This window comes from Gorilla gorilla, chromosome 1, assembly GCF_029281585.2.
Source record: "Gorilla gorilla gorilla isolate KB3781 chromosome 1, NHGRI_mGorGor1-v2.1_pri, whole genome shotgun sequence".
Classification (NCBI taxonomy): Eukaryota; Metazoa; Chordata; class Mammalia; order Primates; family Hominidae; genus Gorilla; species Gorilla gorilla.
Window position 1 is genome coordinate 175,021,834 of NC_073224.2, and position 17,250 is coordinate 175,039,083.

The 17,250-nt window shown below is 40.5% G+C and overlaps 1 protein-coding gene across 10 annotated transcripts in view; it reads left to right on the top strand.

The window, feature by feature from the left end:
• The window catches only part of JAK1 (Janus kinase 1), a 232,544-nt gene that overhangs the window by 103,192 nt on the left and 112,102 nt on the right, over positions 1-17,250 (top strand). For 3 of the 10 annotated variants that reach the window (XM_063697993.1, XM_063698008.1, XM_055350000.2), the window contains exon 1: positions 5,189-6,059. The exons of the other annotated variants lie outside the window; for them this stretch is intronic. The gene's annotated coding sequence lies outside the window, so the exon portion shown is untranslated. Of the gene's footprint in view, positions 1-5,188; positions 6,060-17,250 lie in introns of those variants that run through there. 10 annotated transcript variants of the gene reach the window in all.

Consider the following 17,250-nt stretch of genomic DNA (forward strand, 5'->3'; position numbering starts at 1 on the left):
AGTAGGCATCAGAGACATCGGTTCATTGTTTTTATTATTATTTTTATTTTTCGAGATGGTGTCTCACTCTGTCGCCCAGGCTGGAATGCAGTGGCACAGTTTAGGCTCACTGCAACCTCTGCCTCCCAGGTTCAAGTGATTCTTGTGCCTCAGCCTCCCGAGTAGCTGGGATTACAGGCACGTTCCACCATGCCTGGGTAATTTTTGTGTTGTTTTTTAGTAGAGATGGGGTTTCACCACGTTGGCCAGGCTGGTCTCGAACTTCTGATCTCAAGTGATCCGCCTGCCTTGGCCTCCCACAGTGCTGGGATTACAGGCGTGAGCCACCGCGCCTGGCCTGGTTCATTGTTTTTATACTTTCCTTGCTGCCTCCAAGCCATGTTCTCATTCAGCTTGTTTCCTCTCTGCTTCTTACTCTCCCCCCGTGCTCAGCTAGGTGTGCCACTGTTGCTTCCTGTCTCAGAAACCCTCTGGTTACATGGGATTTCAAACAGCTGTCATGTTGAAATGACTGGGTTTCAGGGACCGGAAACTAATTCCTGTGAGTATTCTTTCCTCTGAGGTGCACCAGCCTTCTTGGCAGTTTAAGGCGACAGGAAAGCATAAAACATTAAGCTCATTTCCGTGATACCTCCACTTCTGAGGGTTTATGATCCGTGATTCTTTGTAGTTGGCAGTGGGCACACATTCTTCCTTGGTGCTCTGCGGATAAACTGCCCAGTCCTGAGGCAAGACCTGCTTTAGAAGCAAAAGGATAATTTCTTTTAAGTCTACTCTGGCCAGAAGATAGAGCTGGCGTTTGTTGGGATATTTTTAATCTGCGGTAACTGAATTTACTTAACAGTACTATTCACACTAGCATTTTGTACATTCTTTTATTCATTTAGCAAATACTTGTTGAGCTCTTGCAGTGAATCTCAGAGAGTGAATAGACAGACAACAAAACAGGTACAAATCTGTCCTCGTGTGGAATTTACAGTCTAGTGGAAGACCCTGAGGGCATGTTCAGTTTTACAGTTGCAGACTATATGCATGTAAAAGAGTAAATCTTTGTGATTGTAGAATGTTTCCTAGAACCCTTCATGGCACTCCTTTGAAGTTTGAGGACTAGGAAGTAGCTTCCCCTTGTTATCTTTCTTGTTTTAATGTTACAGATTAATTCATTCTTTGTATGCACAGACATCTCTTTGGTACCTATTAAGTGCCTGGCAGAAGGATAAGACACAGTTTATATGGAAATAAACTTGGTATACATAGCTGTAACACATTGTGGGTGATGCTGTAGTAGCAGTCGGAATTAAGAGCTCCAGGACCCTGAAGAGAGCTAATCCCTGCGTGGAGCCCTTGTCAAATGCTTTTTTGAAGAGGCTTCATTTGAGTTGGGCCTTCAGGAGTGAGTAGGAGTTCCTTTGTTTTAGGGTGGGAAGGAAATCTAGGCAGAGATACAGTGTGAGCAAAGACATAAAAGTGGGCATGTACGTGGTGTCAGTGGCAGACTTGGAAGTGGCCACTAGATTAGAGCAAAGACTGCTTGGGAGGGAGCAGAAGGAGGTAGGGCAGGACATGCAGGTTGGGTCCAGATTGTGAAGACCGTAGCTCTTTCCACAAATTTGTGAGCAGTGTTAGGTTAGGGACTGAGGCCTCTGTTGAACGAATGAGTGGGGAAGATGAGAAGCCATTTGAATTTGAAGTTTCCAAGCTCAAGAATAACATCGTTAGCAAATGGAAGACCTGAAGCACTGAGAGTTCTATGAAGCTTCATCTGACCATTGTGCAACTCTCTCCTCCCCGTCCCAGAAAACGCCTTTTATTATATCTGCCATTTATCAACTATCCAGAAGACTACTAGGAAACAAGAAAGGCTTCGAGCCAAGCAAGATGTCATGAAGTTCATCCATGCTTTTCTTACAGTGGAATAAAACCTACTTTGATTTGCTTTTAATTTATAAAGAATTTTTTTGACAGTTTATCTAACTGGTTTTTAAGCCATTAGAAAATTAAATACAAGAAACCTAAGAGGCAAGAGTTGTTAAGTGGATGAATACAGGAAGACATGTTCTCAGAGGCAAGCAGTGTTAATTTTTATCTTAGAAGTGAATAAGGAGTTTCTACTGGTTTGTGACAAGGAGAACCAAAACTCAAAAGTGAAACAGTCTGGGGCATTTAGTGGAGGGCAAACACCATTGTCAACATGCTAGCAATTTGAGGTTGCATTGTTAATCACAGCACAGTATGGTGTTTGGTATTGGTAATGGTCATCAAGCCATGAAGAAGAGGTCAAGTTGTTGAGCATAAATGAAGTGAAAGTTCACATCTCTAGCAGAAAAGGGCAACTTCAGATGTCTCATTTAGGGGTTAGGAGGTATGTAAGAGGGTCTGGGGACAATATAAGAAGCTGCTTTCAGAGAATTTCTGTAGACAAATTCAAAGAAGAGGTTTTCTTCAGGGTGAAACACCAGTGAGGAATCTTTGCTTTAACTCAGGGAAGATTACTTAAGAGTGATCTGCGAGAGAAGGTTGACTGTGAAACCTAGGAAGAGGAGCTGCGGCTGTCTGCATAGAAGATAGTAATAACTCGAAGCCGGCTGTAGGAGACTAAATCACATCAATTTATGGTACCGCTGAGTAGAAAACAGACTGATTGATTGTCTTTTAGCCTTGTTTTGTTTTTTGATTCTGATAGTCTGTTTTTGGAGGCTCTGGATCTACACTGTATGGTTTGATCCTAGCTGTGAGTTTGCAAGCAAGTTACGCCTGTTTCCTTATCCATAGAATGACAATAAAGACAGTACCTACCTCTGAGGTTGTTTTGAGGGTTGAATGACTATGCTTAAGATTTTGAAATGATGCCAGCATGAGCTGAAAATGTGCTAGCTATTTTTACATTTTATTTTATTTTGAGACAAGGTCTCGCGCTGTGACCCAGGCTGAAGTGCAGTGGTGTGGTCATAACTCAAGTCAGCGTTGACCTTCTGGGCTCAAGCAATCCTCCCCATCTCAGCCTTCTGAGTAGCAGGAACCACAGACATGTGCCACAATACCCAGCTAATTTTTAAATTGTTTTGTTGAGAGAGGTTTCATTCTGTTATTCAGGCTGGTCTCGAACTCCTGGGCTCAAGCAATCCTCCTGCCTTGGCCTCCCAAAGTTTTGGGATAATAGGCATGAACCACCATGCCTGGCTTATTTTATTTTAATGATTGATAAATAGGATGTGTATTTAAAAAAAAACCCTCAAATTATATTCAGAATGTTTAACATAGTAGGGAAGATGCCACCAGTAGATACAAAACAAAGACTAACAGATATATTGTGTTAGATTTCAGTTAGCAATGAGTAAATCAAAAAAGGCAGTTTCTCAAATCTAGAAGGGTTTATTACATAGACAGTGCCAAAGGTGCTAGGTAAATTAGGTTTTACTCTTATTTTTAAGGAAAAATGACTAACAAAGGTGCTTTTATTTAATTTAAAGTGCCATCCAAGGTATATAATTTGGTAGGAATGTATCTGACTTTCTGGGAAAGTTAATGTGAAGATACTGTGTTGACCTCACTGATTCAGTTTACTTAGCAAGTTGTGGGCTATTGGCAGAGGCATCATGTATACCTGTTTGTAAAACGGTGTCTTCAGAGTTGTGTGGAAATTAAATATCTTGTAAATCAGATAATACTCCAGGGAGTTTTGCTGGTAAGGAATTATAAGAGTTTAAAGGGACTCTCAAATATGTATTCAGTTTCTACGGAATGCCCTTTTACAGTTTCTGTTTCCATAAACATATTTTGCTTTCCTAAAGCAAGATTTACCCAAAATGTAAAAGTGTGCAAAGAGTTGGCCCTTCCTCCTAATCATAGATGTGTGTTTTAAAATATTTTAAATGTATTTCCTTCTTGGTGATGTATATGTTGGACTGGTTTCTTGGGTCTGGGCATTATTTATACTCAAGAACAGTTGTTGCCACGTGATTGGAAAAAAGCTATTGATGTCATTCTCATCCCATATGCTTTGACAGCAAAGGAGTTAGCTGTATCTTCCCTTGTCTTCCCACTCTAGAATGAGAAAGACAATAAAGCTCCCTAATTTGATTTGTATGGAGGGGGAGTGGGTAGGAAAGTCCACTTCAGCTGAAAAGGCTGACCTGTAGGTATTTAAAACATAAATTTAGGTCTGTTATTTTCACATACACTTGGTAACTCAGACTGGTCTGAATATAAAGTAGAAATAGCTAAGAACCATTTGTAATGAATGCAACTCTTATTTGTTTTTAATGGTGTTTTAAGGACTTAAGGGTATTAGAACTGACAACAGTTTATTCAGTTAAGCACAATTATATCTGGAGGCTTGCTTGCACAGTTAATTTGATCAGGTTGTAGTAAGGCTATATAACAATTTTTTTCAATTATGATTTAAAATAATGTTTATATTGTACTAAGAGAAAAGATAACAGAAAACAACTCAAGGAAAAAATAATCTGCCAAATATGTGTCTTTCCAGATAAAAATCTTGTTATTAAACTAGTTTGGTGGATCACACACAGGGATGCGGACAGATTATAAAGAAAGAGGTACAATGGCTTTTTGCCAGGTGTACCTGCAAACCCATTTTAGCACTAATTCACATAACATAGACTAAAAAGTAATATGCATAATGTCTTAATTTAATATTCTGACTGATTTTGTTCAGTTAAAACCATTCTGTAAAACTTAAGGCAAGTCCACGAATCACAGTATATGGGTTATCTTTTTGGGAAAATCATTTGATGTATGGTGGTAACTCCAAGGAACCTCATGTTTTTACTTGTGTAGAACGACCATTCACTTGGGTTGGTTGGAAGTAGGAGGAAGTCAGAGGAGGTCATATTGGCCCAAACATAAATTGTAAGCCCACCTGATGTGATTTAGGAAGCAGGCCACCTACCATCTACAAGCTGGCTGAAATACAAATGCTCTTAGGTTTTCATGTTTGTTCCTTTATTCAGCAACTCTCTGTAGATCTCACTGTATGTGAGAACAAGATGGGCTTGGCTCCTGCCCTTAGAAAAGTTCCTTGCTAGTTGAAAAAACAATTCAGCAATTATATTACTGTTTGTTACAATGATGCTGAGTACCGGGAGAGATGTCAGAGGTGGGTTGTAAGAAAAGGGAGTCTCTGCAGTACACTTTTTTTTTTTTTTTTTTTTTTTTTTTTTGAGACGGAGTCTCACTCTTTTGCCCAGGCCGGGCTGCAGTGGCGCTATCTCGGCTCACTGCAACCTCTGCCTCCCGGGTTCACGCCATTCTCCTGCCTCAGCCTCCCAAGTGGCTGGGATTACAGGCTCCCGCCACCGCGCCCGGCTAATTTTTTGTATTTTTAGTAGAGACGGGGTTTCACCGTGTTAGCCAGGATGGTCTCGATCTCCTGACCTCGTGATCCGCCTGCCTCGGCCTCCCAAAGTGCTGGGATTACAGGCATGAGCCACTGCACCCGGCCTGCAGTACACTTTTATACATGGAAATCTGAAGTGTGAAAGAGCTGTGCTAAGAGAATGAGGAGGATTTCCAGTGAGAGGCAACAATATGTGCCAAGGACCTATGGTGGGACCAACACCCTGCAGCTGGTGCAGAGAGAACAAAGGTGGAGGCTGGTGAGGCAGGAAGGAACCTGGTCAAGCAGGGCCTTATGTGCTTTATTACTTTTGGGCCTTATAATGCATTAGGGGAAGTTGAAGTTTTTAAGCAGGGTAGTAACATGATGAGATTTGTGTCCCATGAAAAAACGGAAGGATCCCATCCACTCACTGCTGCCCCTAGAGCACCTCTCCTCTCTTTCCTCTTTCCCTTCATTCTGCTGCCAAATACCTTGAAAACCTTCACTTCCTCCCACCCACTCATTCTTTAACCCTTTGCAAACTGACTGCCACCTCCACACTCATGAGACTGCTTCCTTGAGGTCACCAGTGACCTTCTTGCTGTCACATTTTAACATCTTTTTTCTGCCCTAGTTATCTAAAACAGTTCATGCTGCTGAAAACCTCCTTCCTGGCAGATGTCCCTCAACCCTACTGGTGCCTGGCTTCTGAGACACAGTAAGGACTTCCTTTCTCTGTATGTCTCTGTTCTCTTTTTGAGTATCGTCTCTTTCTCTCACTTCTCCTCCTCCCCCAATGAGGATGTTTCTAAAGGTTCTGTGAATGGTAGATTTATATGTTGCGAAAACTGTGTAGATGACCCACTTTTGCCTGAGCTCCAGTTGTCCCTTTTTATTTATTTTCCTTCCTCTCTGCTCCTTACCTCCCCCAAATACTGGTTGCACAGTTTCAGACACTATTCAAGGCACTGGGGACACTGGGAAACAAGAGAGGAAAGGTCCCTGTCCTTAAGTAGCCAACAGTCTAAGATGTTAAACACATTGATAAACAAGATAATTTCAGGTGGTGATAAGTGCAATAGAGAAAGTTAGCAAGGTAAGGGTAGTGAATGCTTAGGTTGGGGGGTTGGGAGAAGGGCTCCTGGTCTGAGAAAGTGACATTTAAATTCAGCCCTGAAGGATGAGTAATGAGTAGGAGCCAGGCAGTGCAATGATCTGTAAGGAAAATGTACTAGGCAGAGGGGATAGCCAGTGCCGCGCCCCTTCAGTGGGATGAGCTTTCCATTTCACACTGGGCTGCCTTGCTGTGTGTCCTTTGACACCTCCCATTTAACTGCTCCAAGATTGATACCATCTTTCTTTCTGACCCATCATCATAATAATGGATGATTTCTCTGTTTCGGTTAATACCGTCTCTATCCACCACCCTGAAAACCCTAGGCCAGCAGTCTGAAAACTTTTTGTGAGGGGAAAGACAGTAAACATTTTCAGCTTTGAGCACAGTATAGTCTGTCACAAGTACTGAATCTGCTATTGTAGCACCAATGTAGACATAGACAGTATGTAAACCAGTGAGTGTGGCTGTGCTCCAATACAACTTTATGTATGGACACTGACATTTCCATTTTCACTTGTAACAAAATATTTTTCTTTTTTTTCCAACCATTTAAAAATGCGTCAGCTTATTGGTGTTCAAAATGGGCAGCGGCAGGCCAGATTTGGCTCGCAGGCCAGGATCTGCTGCCCCCTGCCTTAGACTAACCCTGATCTCTCCCTTTGCTTTTGCCCCACCCCACCTCCTCCCTAGGCCCTCTCAGGGCTCCCTCCCTGGTATTCGTATTCAGCACCTTTGCCACTCACTGTCCCCACTGCTGCAGCCTTCCTTTGGCTTTCTTTACCTGGGTGATCTATCATTGCGCACTCTATGTCCATGTGCAGACATTATTTAGCTCCCACTTATAAGTGAGCACATGCTGTATTTATCTTTCCGTGTCTGACTACTGATCACAAGCCTTTAGAAGCCCCTATTGCCTATAGAAAACAATCCAAACTCCACCTTAGTCTGATAGTAAAGGTTCCTTATGCTAAAACCTCAGTTTAACTTTCTAGCATACTCTCCTATTTCTCTCCTTCTACACTGTCCCAAAATAGATTATTCATTATTTTGCTTTCAATGTTTCCCATGCTTTTCTGTGTTCTTGTTCATTTAATGCACTTTTCCCGTGCTTCATGCTCTCCATCTATCAGAATTCCATAGCTTTCAAGGCCCCTTCAAATGTCCCTGGTCTCTTCCTCTGCCCCTCCCTACCCCAACAAGCCGTGTGTATACACATAGTCCCCTGGTGGTGTGTGATCCTCTGTTCCAGTACGTCGTGTTCTGGTCTGTGCTTCTGTTCTTTTGCAGACACACCTCCACTATGCAGTCACGAGGCCCTTGAGGACAGGAACCATCTCTTTCTTCGTAATGTCACCTTTCCCAGTAGGCACACGGCTGTTTATTGAATAAACATAAATCCTGTGTACACTTGCTCAAATTGTACAAAATTTGCAGGAGATTCAAAGTGGAAACATTTTACTGAAGGGAATTTGGTCAAATGACATCCTTGATTCTTGTATAGGTGGTACAGTTTTGTAAAGGATCATCAAGTATTTTGGAAGACTCATTGGCTCTGCCAGTGGCTTAGATAAATAAATTCGGGCAAGTTATTGATCTCTCTCCTGAGAGAAAAAAATTGATATGTTTTCTTTTATATAAAGAGAAAAAGAAAAAGAAAAAATGTGAGCTGTAACTCATTATGTTTCCTTGCTAGAAAGCTCAAAGATATGTTATTTGCCTGTTTTTAGTTGCTATCCAATTTTCTTACAATAATCTCTCTGCCTCAGTCTCCTCATCGGATTACTTGTCACATGTGTTAAATCCTTCTTTTAATTGATGGTTCTGTTGTTTATATCTTTTATATTTATATAGGTAGCCTCAACTGTCCTTTTTTTGGAGAGTGGTAATAGAAATATAAATAATAAATAGTGGCCCTTTGGTTTCCCCAACCTGTGGTGACAACAAGATAATAAAACAGATACTTATCCTATATAAAACAGGCAAAAAGGCTTTGGGACAATATGGGAATCATGATGTGGGTTTGGTGGAAAACGAGCAAAGCACCTTGTAAGGATCTTGTAGTCTGAAGATTAAGGTGTGCTTGGGGTAGGTCATGTCCTCCCAGGTCTGTGGGATTTGTAGCACATCATCCCACGTGGGGAGGAGAGTGGGCACGGGCATGAGACTATTTATTAGCTTTTACTGTGTCAGTTGATGGGTTATGTATTTTTGCATTTGATATTTAATTTAATCTTTGTAATAGCCAGAGACTTGGATCTTATTGGCATCATTTTCCAGATGAGCAGAGCTAATAAATGGCAGACCTAGAATTCAAATCTGAGGCTCTCTGGCATTGAAAACAACAACAAAACATGTTTCTACTCTTCAAAGAGACTTTTTTCTCCTGGATTGTCACTTGTCCTTTTCTTTCTCTTTCTCTCCTGACATTGGTATTTAAAATGAGAACCTAGGAAACTTGTTTCTTCTAACCTAATGTTTTTGAAGCAGTTTTAGGTCCTTGGAGATGTGCTTTGATGTGTCTATACAATATAGTATTTGGTATTGTTAGATATAAAGAAGACCTGAGGCCGAATGCGGTGGCTCATGCCTATAATCCCAGCACATTGGGAGGCCAAGGCAGGCAGATCACTTGAGGTCAGGAGTTCAAGACCAGCCTGGCCAACACAGTGAAACCCCATCTCTTCTAAAAATATGAAAAAAAGAAATTAGCCGGGCGTGGCAGCATGCACCTGTAATCCCAGCTACTCAGGAGGCTGAGGCGGGAGAATTGCATGAACCTGGAAGGCAGAGGTTGCAGTGAGCTGAGATGATGCCACTTCACTCTGGCCTGGGGGACAGAGCAAGACTCTGTCTCAAAAAAATAAAAAAAAAATTTTTGTGTTTTAGGTTTTGGGGCAGGGCAGTTGGGTTCATTTAGCTGTCCTAAAGAAAGTTTGGTATATTTTTGTGAAATATTTAGTTTAAAAGTTGTATTGCTGTTTTTGACATTTTAAGTCAGACGAGATTTACTGTTGCTTTATATTACCTGACTGTTATATAACACGTCCTGTGTTTACCTGTGTGGGTCTGAGCATACCAGATGTGGTGTTATGAAAAGCGTGCTGGACTTGGAACCAGGACGAGCCGATGTGAGGCTGTCCTCTGCCACTTACTAGCTCTGTGACTTTGGGCTCATAATTGAGCCTTATTTTTTCTCAATTGTAAATGGACTGTGTAGTACCTGTCACAGAGGAAGTTTTGTGAAGCTTAAATGAGGTAGAACCTACAAAATAGCTTCAGACAGTGCCTGGGATCCAGCAGCATTTAACGAAAGTTACCCACTGCTACCCCAAATACTGAATATTGCCAAAAAATCTGTAAATGATTACATAATGTTTACACCTTTATAAGTGGTAACTTTGTAGGTAAATATTATTCAAGTTATGAACCTCTGATTTAGGAAACCTCCTTATGCAAATGGTTGGCTTCCCACTACAGAAACATCAGTAATAAGATAGTGGTTTAGACTCCCAAATCTGCAACCAGTCTGTATGTTTGAATCATGGCTTATGATCAATCATAGCTGAGTGATCTTGGGCAAGTTATTCAACCTCTTTGTGCCTCAGTTTCCTCATCTGTAAAAGGATAATAGGATAATAATGGCTCCTACCTTATGGGATTGTGAAAATTAAATGAGAATGTGTGTTTATGTATGTGTGTGTTTGTCTGTATTTGTACCAATACTCTGTTGGAGTTTACCACTATTATTTACTGTTCCTCTTCTCTTTTCCTCCCTGTGTAAACAGCCCATAAGTTATCTGGAAGTTCCTTAGTATCTCCCTCTTATCTTCTGTTACTGGAAGACTCCTTTTTTTTCTGTCTTTGGTCCTGTGTTAGTTGCTTCATTTTAATTGAGGCTATCTTGTTCTAGTGTGCAATACATTCTCATCGATCCCTTCCCTATACATTTCTTGCCTAGACACTTCGAAAAAGTGTTTTTGTTTTGGGTGGAAACTGAACATTTTCTAATAATGACTCATAAACCCAGCCAGGTGCTAAGGATACTCCTATATCAAGGAAAATGAAAGCTATACAGTCTCAAGCAAATGAAAAAACTATATAAAATGCCTAATTGTTTATTGAATGTTTATGCCAGAAATTCAGACCAATAAACTGAGCCTTAGAATGGTTGATGTTTAAAGGTACCCGGCTTTTAAGTGGAGGAACCTAGATTTGATCAAAGCCAGACCAACCTGGCCCTTGGTTTCACAATCCCTAAGCTCACTTGCCTTAATAAGGCCTCTAGGCACCACCTCAAGACTCCCATCTGCACCCCTTATGAACCTACACTCTGCTTTCCCTCACACTCCTGCTTTTGAGATGGCAAAATCACTTATGGTTCTTTTTGGCTGCAGTAATGTTTCCTGCTATTTTGGCAGGGCAAATGTATAGCGTTTCAGATACTTTATGTGTTAAATTGGCCTTTTGTGTGTTGGCTTGGAAACTTAACCACATTTACTGCAGTGTATCTGGGGGAAATGTGCGCCAAGTTTCAAACAACCAACTGGGAATGAATTCTTTAAAAGGCAGAACTTGTGCCTGGCGCGGTGGCTCACGCCTGTAATCCCAGCACTTTGGGAGGCCGAGGCGGGCGGATCACGAGGTCAGGAGATCGAGACCATCCTAGCTAACACGGTGAAACCCTGTCTCTACTAAAAATACAAAAAATTAGCTGGGCGTGGTGGCGGGCGCCTGTAGTCCCAGCTACTCGGGAGGCTGAGGCAGGAGAATGGCGTGAACCCGGGAGGTGGAGCTTGCAGTGAGCAGAGATCGAGCTACTGCACTCCAGCCTGGGTGACAGAGCAAGACTACGTCTCAAAAAAAAAAAAAAAAAAAAAAGGCAGAACTTGTTTATAGCTAAGGGCTGCTGGTGTATTTATTTGAGTGTGTTACCTGCATTGGTATGCTTTAAGGGCTTCTGTGTCATGCCTGAAGCGACATATTCTGGAATGTATACATTATTGCATTTCCTTAGTTAACTGTCCTCACTGTTGCTGACCTTTGTACACTGAACCACTGCCATTGTGTTTGGCACGTAGTAGGAACCCTCATTGTGTTTGGCACGTAGTAGGAACCCTGCGAAGAGACTTATTTAGTCCTCTTTAAAGATCAATGGTTCTTTATACTCTTCTGTATGCTTGATATATTTCAATTTAAAAAAATCAGTGGAGTAAGGAAGGATCAGGCAACATTGAAAGAGGAATATTGCCACACAGTTGCCAATCTGATGAAAATACTGCTTATGCTAGGTCGAATTGAGACTCTGAAAGGTATTTGGGAGCCAGACACTTATGAGAATACATATTGCTTTGAATATTGGAAGAAAGCAAAGCAGTCAAACGAATTTCTTCTTGGCTTGGAGTTTTGTTTACTTTTCTCAGGTTAGAATTGATAGTTCTAATGGTTTTAAGAAGTCACGGAGAGCAGGCCCACCATGAACCTGAATATTTGGTTCTGAGTTTATAGCCATTGTCTAGTAAATACTGTTTAAGGGTTATTAGCACACAATGGTCATAAAATCTTGTAATACTTTTAAGAGGTGTAAGAAATTGAAGTCACCTGAGAATACCTCCTTCTGATTTTACAGTGGAGAAATAAAGGAATCAGAGTGTTTAAGTGACTTGCCTAAGACCTGTCTGGGCCACCACTTTAGGGATTGTTTTTTAATCCATCATCATGCTGGATTTGTTACTGAGCGGTAAAATGGTACAGAAGGTAGTCACATAGAGAATTTAGGAAATAAAATACTCATTTGTTCAAATACTTCTCAGGAGGTTGAGATATATCTATGGGTAGAAGATTTAGAGGTTATTTAAGAGAAATTAGGATTGTCTAGGGTCCACCCCTTACCGTGGGGATTCTGAAGGGCAGTGTCTTATGAGAGAAGAGAGATCAAGTTACTTGGTGAGTGAGATGTTCTAGGTGCTCAGTCCCAGGGCTGGCTGGATGGCTAGCACTGAACTTGTGTGGATGTTTGTTCAAACTAATCAGCCTACGATTGGTTTGTTCCTAAGAATGATAAAACTTTGTTCTAGTTTTTTAAATTGTAATAATAATTCTGTAAGCATTTAAGAAGAATGCTTTCTTTAATGTTGACTTTTTTTTTTTTTTTTTTTGAGACAGAGTCTTGCTCTGTCTCCCGGGCTGGAGTGCAGTGGCACGATCTCAGCTCACTGCAACCTCTGCCTCTGGGTTGAAGTGATTCTGCTGCCTCAGCCTCCAGAGTAGCTGAGACTACAGGCGCCCGCCACCACGCCAGGCTAATTTTTGTATCTTTAGTAGAGATGGGGTTTCACCATGTTGGCCAGGATGGTCTCGATCTCCTGACCTTGTGATCCGCCCGCCTTGGCCCGCCAAAGTGCTGGGATTGCAGGTGTAAGCCACTGTGCCCGGCCTAATGTTGACATTTTTTACTCCTACACGAAGCTTTTATGTTTTTACTTATTCTTTTCTAGTCTTTATTGATAATGTGTAAATATGTACTGTATTATGTAATTTTAATTGCTGGATACATATACCTGTCTTCTTTTCTTAAACTTTTTTATTCTATTGTAGCAGAGTCTTTGTAATAATCATTTTTGAATGTAGTATTTAGTTGTGTTAATTTATTTTATTTCTCTTAAGTAATCTATGATAGAATATTTAAGCTATTTCTGTTTTTACAGAATATTGTAGGGAACCTTTAAAAACACACAATTAGCATTTTTCTGCTGCTAATTGCTTTATTAGGATGAATGCATAGATTTACCGTGTCAAAGGTTATAACCAATTTTATGACCTTTAGTATGTAATTCTGGAAAATTAAACAGAAACTTAAGTCACAAATGGCCTTAAACATTGGCAGGAAGCTGCTGATTTCCTGACTGTTGTACAGGCAACCCACTGGCAAGTAACATGTCAAATACGGACCATTATAATTCCTTATCATAAAGGCAGATACAGTTTTCTTCAAAGGACATGAAAATAATTTATTTGCTTTTGATGCTTTTTCTCATTGGGAAATGATATTCTGTAAGTGCAGAATGTGCACTTGATTGTGAAGTTGTAGTGAGGATTTTTATTTTTATTTTTGTACAACTGAGTTATAATAAAGGAAACAAACTTTATGTCACTTCTAGGCTGATGAAATACCCTAGTAAATGCAGTACATTTTTGCATGACTAATAGGAGTAGGGGCGGGGCTTTGACTTTTACATCAGTCAGGTTAAAATCACCTGTTTGCTGGTTTCCCTAAGACAGTGATGTATTGCCCTTTGCTTAACTTTTTGTTAGTTGGGAAATGTATTCTACTTTGATGACTGGTGTTCTTCTGCTTAGTGGGGATATTTTCTGTGAAGCCAGGATAAACAGTTCTATAATGCAAATCTGAACACATCACTGCCTTGCTTAAAATCTTTCACTAGCTGCCCTTTGCTGTTAGGATTAAGTCTATCCAAACTCCTTAGCATGGTATAAAGAGCCTCTCATGGTCACAGCCTTCCTTTCCTTCCATTTCCATTCTTGCAGTCAGCACTCCAGCCCTTCTGACCGTTTTTCTTAAATATGTTGTGATCTCTCTTACTTCTAGGACAGTAAGTTCTGTAGATTCCTTGGTGAATATACAGCCTTAGAGACTGCAAGAATTCTGAGCAGTATTTCTAAGGTTTAGATTTCCCTCCAAGTACCATTAACATTCTGGGCTGCCACATTTCAAGATTTACTCTGGAGATGTGAGGTGGAAGCCATGTTAAATGGCTGGAAGATAATCCTGTGGGAGAGATAAGCTTTGTCATTTTATTTTTACCAGGTGTGTTGCAGTGAGTGTTGAAAAGCCTTCCACAAAAAATAGAGTCTTCTTTTTTCCCCTGTTATGATTAAATTACTGGCTGCTAATCTTTCATGATGAAGAGAGAAGCCCAAAAGCAATTTCAGAACATGCGTCTCATGCTGATTAGTGGTTATAATGATTTCACATGGATAGTATTCCTTGTGTTTGAAAGTTATTTTATTGGTGAGATCTGCGAAATCAACAAGGCTAGTTTATCTTTGCAAAAACTTGTGACAAGCTTATAGCTACACTCCTTGGGGAACACAGTTCACATTTAAGATTTTGCCTCAGGCACCTCTGTTCCGCTTTATGCCGTGTCTTTCAGATTCTAGATATGAAACTGGTTTGACATTAATACCTAGCATGATAGCTTTTTAGATACACTCTTTGCTTGCATTAAGTCAGACAAAATCTGCAGAGCCTAGCACCATGCTCAGTATATGAGCTGCTTTCTCTGTCTTGGTTCATACGAGAGTCAGTATACCTAGGCAGTCAGTAAACAGTCATTGATTAGATTTGGATTTAATAAATTTAAGCCTGGCCAATAATTAGTGGGAACCAAACCAAGGCAACCTATAGTAAATGGAGCATTGCATCGAAGACCTCAGTTCTTCAAATAAGGCACAGATAAAGGATCTCTATGTATTACCCTCCTGTTCTTGGATTTAATTGTTCAAATGTTTCACCCAAAAGCTCAATTTCAGGCTAATATTTAGGCATTCTCTTCTATGTTATACCTCAGGTAATTTGGAAACATTTGTATTTCTAAATCTATTTCTGTATAAACTTTCTATGAATTGTATATCTCTCCCTCTCTATATTATATAGTATAGATTTAAATTGAAAAATTTATTGTTCTCTTCAGAGGTATAAGAGTATTCTGGCCCAGCTGGAAATGTTATGTTAAATTTGAAATTCTACTACCTAAATTTTGGACTTGTGTACTACTGTTTTAGTAGAGCTATATGATACTGCAGATAAAGTTCCAAAACAATCTGTGGTGAAAAAATTCTTGTTCAGAGACCTGTTGTTCAGTGAAACTGCTTTTCTATTGGGTACCTGTATTCTTTTTTGGTTAAGTTAAAAAAAAAAAAGGATTTATTGGCCTATGTCTTAAGGGGGTTGGGGGAGGACCCATGGTTCATGGACTCCAAGGATATAAAGGCATTCCCCTTCTCAGTAAGAATCCTGCTATTTCTGCTTCCTGTTCATTGGTCTTATTTTCTGCCACAATGAGGTTTTATCCACATGATTTGAATAGAGAACAGTTGGCTGCCCCAAGATGATGTCTGTTTATCAAATCTCCCTGAAAGACTTGTGTTTGTGTCACCCTTGGTCTGGAAGGTGGACAGTGCAGGCATGGATGGGTGTCAGGTGGGACACTGTGATCTGTAGTGTTAACAGAATCACCTGGTATGAGAAGTTTCTAGAGAGATAAAAACAGATGTCAGCTGTAATATCTTGAACTGGCAGTTAAAATTTTTTTTTAAGTTGTGGAAAATAAACAACATAAAATTTACCATGTGAGCCATTTTTAAGCTTACAGTTCAGTAGTGTTAAGTACATTCACGTTGTTTTACATCTAATCTCCAGAACTCTTTTCATCTTGCAAAACTGAAACTCTGTACCCATTAGATAATAACTACCCATTGCTTTTTCCTGCTAGCTCCTGCCAACCACCATTCTACTTTTTCTATCTATGGATTTGACTACTCTGGCTACTTCTTATAAGTGGAATTGTCCATAATGTCCTTTTTCACTGGCATATTTTACTTAGCATAATGTCCTCAAGGTTTATCCATGTTTTTGCATATGATGGAATTTCCTTCCTTTTAAAGGCTGAATAATATTCCATTGTATGTATATACAACATTTTGTTTATCCATCTATGTTGTTGGATGCTTGGGTGGCTTCTACCTTTTGACTGTTGTGAATGATATTTCTATGAACATGGGTTTGCAAATATCTCGTTGAGACCCTGCTTTCAGTTGTTTTGTGAACTGCCACTTTTTTGGATAACTCTCATTTGAAACTATGTTCATCTTTTTTTCCTTAAAAACTGCCCGTAATTAACTCTTTTTGGTGCCCAGTAAGTGGAAAATTTAGAACAGCAAAATGTTTGCTTTATTCAACAAGCACCTTCTCAAAATCTAGAAAACAAAGAACATTAGAGAACACTGTGGAAGTAAGTATGATTATGGATAGCTGGCTGACGTAGAAGATTTTAATTTTTACTATGATGCATAAATATGTACCTTTGCAAGTTTTAGCAGACAAGAGCATGAGGTCCGATCATAGACCTATGACTTTGGGGAAGTTACCTAAAGCCTTGCCAGCCACCATTTACTTATTTGCAGAGAGGGGGTTGGTTATACCTGCTAGGGTTAATTAGACTGTTAAATGAGGTAACATGTGCAGAACACATAGCCAGTGGTAGGTGGTGAGTAAGTGGTTTCCTCTCTCCTTCCAGGGGAATAGAAGAGGACCACTGTGTGAGGATCCCTGTATTGTTCAGCTCTGGTGCTCCTCCTACTGTGGGTGGTAGATCTCCCTCTTAACAAGGCTTTCTTGGCAAGCATTTTTAAACTTTACATTTTCTTATTTTTTTTATTATTGATATTTTGTTTGGCATAGGTACTGTATTGACATGGTTCAGAAAGCAAACCAGGGCCAGGTGCCGTGGCTCATGCCTGTAATCCCAGCACACTGGAAGGCCGAGGTGGGTGGATCACTTGAGGTCAGGAGTTAAAGACCAGCTGGCCAACATGGTGAAACCTTATCCCTACTAAAAATACAAAAATTAGCTGGGCGTGGTGGCAGGCGCCTGTACTCAGGAGTATCCCAGCTACTCAGGAGGCTGAGGCCAGAGGATGGCTTGAACCCTGGAGGTGGAGGTTGTAGTGAGCTGAGATCACACCACTGCACTCCAGCCTGGGCGACAGAGCA